The sequence below is a fragment of the Neomonachus schauinslandi genome, chromosome 2, assembly GCF_002201575.2.
Source record: "Neomonachus schauinslandi chromosome 2, ASM220157v2, whole genome shotgun sequence".
NCBI lineage: Eukaryota > Metazoa > Chordata > Mammalia > Carnivora > Phocidae > Neomonachus > Neomonachus schauinslandi.
Window position 1 is genome coordinate 199,014,015 of NC_058404.1, and position 2,349 is coordinate 199,016,363.

Consider the following 2,349-nt stretch of genomic DNA (forward strand, 5'->3'; position numbering starts at 1 on the left):
TGGGTTCCTTCTCTAGCTGTCTCTCTCTGTGTCAAATAAATAAATAAAATCTTTAAAAAAAAAAAGAATATATAACGTGACAAGTTACAGACTGGAAAAAGTATTTGTGGCTCATACATCTAAGAAAGAACTTGTATCCAAATATATAAAGAATCTACAGGGGCGCCTGGGTGGCTCAGTCGTTAAGCGTCTGCCTTCGGCTCAGGTCATGATCCCAGGGTCCTGGGATCGAGCCCCGCATCGGGCTCCCTGCTCCGCGGGAAGCCTGCTTCTCCCTCTCCCACTCCCCCTGCTTGTGTTCCCTCTCTCGCTGTGTCTCTCTCTGTCAAATAAAATCTTTAAAAAAAAAAATAAAAAAGGGACATGGCTGTTTGAAATGAATCACTTGCAAGTTGGGCAATTATTTCAAGCATGAAAAGCTTTTCTGTTGCTAGGAAACCACCCCAGAGCTGATAAGCCTTTGTTCAAGTTTTTGTCACGTGGTTACCTTCTGCAGGTGGCCCTGAAAAGTAGTCTGGGAGAAACAGAACAGAAGACCAGGGCGCTGGGTCTTTCTTTCCAGAAGTGGTGAAAATCAACTGTTCCACACACAGTTTTTAGCTTCCCCCCAACAAAATATAGATCATTTGCTTTTCCTGCTCTCCAGAAAGGCACTGTTTTCCTATTTAATTAACAGAATAACCCGTCTCTTGAGGATGGCGGAGTCCTCTGATGAGCTTTATTATTTTTTCAAGATTTTGTTAATTTAGTCTATCGAGAGAGCCTGAGCGAGTGCAAGAGAGAGTGAGCAGGGGGAGGAGCAGAGGGAGAGGGACAAGCAGACCCCACGCTCACACGGAGCCTGACATGGGGCTGGGTCCCACGACCCCGCAATAACAACTGAGCTGAAATCCAGAGTCGGCCGCCCAGCTCACTGAACCACCCAGACGTCCCACCTCTGATGAGCTTTAAAAAGTTCCTATGCTGAATGAATCCCAGTCCGAGATGCTGATGGCTGGGCCATGGGGTTTGGGAGAGCCCCCGGGTGAGGCTAAGGGGCACCTGACCCTGAGAGCCACCGGGAGACCAGCGGTGAGGAGATCAGCTCACCCCCCTGCCTCCCAATCTCCTCAGAGCTGGAAGAGCCCTCAGGATGTCAGCCCTCCCAAGGAGGGCACTTGGGCCCAGGGCAAGGGGTCGGGGGACGGCTGGCTAGGTCTCTACAGAGACACGGCACCTCCCACGTGCCAGATGCCATGACAGTGGCTTTGTGGACATCAGCACCCCTGAGTCTCTCGAAAACCCCTCATGCGGTCGATGTTATTGTCACTGCTTTGTAAACAAACCCTGGGCTCAGAGAAGTGCAGTGGCTTGCTGGGACCCCTGTGGCAGTCTCCAGATGGCCCCCAGGGACCCCCACCACCTGCTGCAGCTTCTTGCCCCATGGCCCAGGATCGGGCTATGTGACCAATCCAAGGTAGCACCTCGGAGATTACAGAAAGACCGTGGCTTTCGGCTTGGGCACTGTGTCTCTCTTAGATCGGTCACCCCGGGTGAGTAGGCTATGCTGGGAACAGCCCACGCGGCAAGGAACCAAAGCCTCAAGCCGTGTAAGTGAGCCTGGAAACAGAACCTCCGCCCCAGTCCGTTCTTCACAGATGAAGGACACCCTGAGCCAGAAACACCCAGCTCACCGATGTCCGATTCCCGACTTTCAGAAACCGTGTGAGACCATAAATGCCATTGTTTCAGACTTCTACACTGGGGGGCCATTTGTTAGGTGGCAGTAGATAACAGATACAACCTATATGCTGGTCAGTGACGAGGCTGCGATTAAACCTGGGATTGAACCTGGGTCTCCTATAGCTGCGCCCCCAGCATATCCCCAGGCCAGCAGCCCTGTCTCTTCCAGAATCTCGCCCCCAATCCCCTTAAAAGTCCCCAGGTGCCTATCCAAAATCTATAAAGAACTCATCAAACTCAACACCCAAAGAACAAATAATCCAATCAAGAAATGGGCAGAAGACATGAACAGACATTTTTCCAAAGAAGACATCCAAATGGCCAACAGACACATGAAAAAGTGCTCAACATCGCTCGGCATCAGGGAAATCCAAATCAAAACCTCAATGAGATACCACCTCACACCAGTCAGAATGGCTAAAATGAACAAGTCAGGAAACGACAGATGTTGGCAGGGATGCGGAGAAAGGGGAACCCTCCTACACTGTTGGTGGGAATGCAAGCTGGTGCAGCCACTCTGGAAAACAGTATGGAGGTTCCTCAAAAAGTTGAAAATAGAGCTACCATATGATCCAGCAATTGCACTACTGGGTATTTACCCCAAAGATACAAAAGTAGGGATCCGAA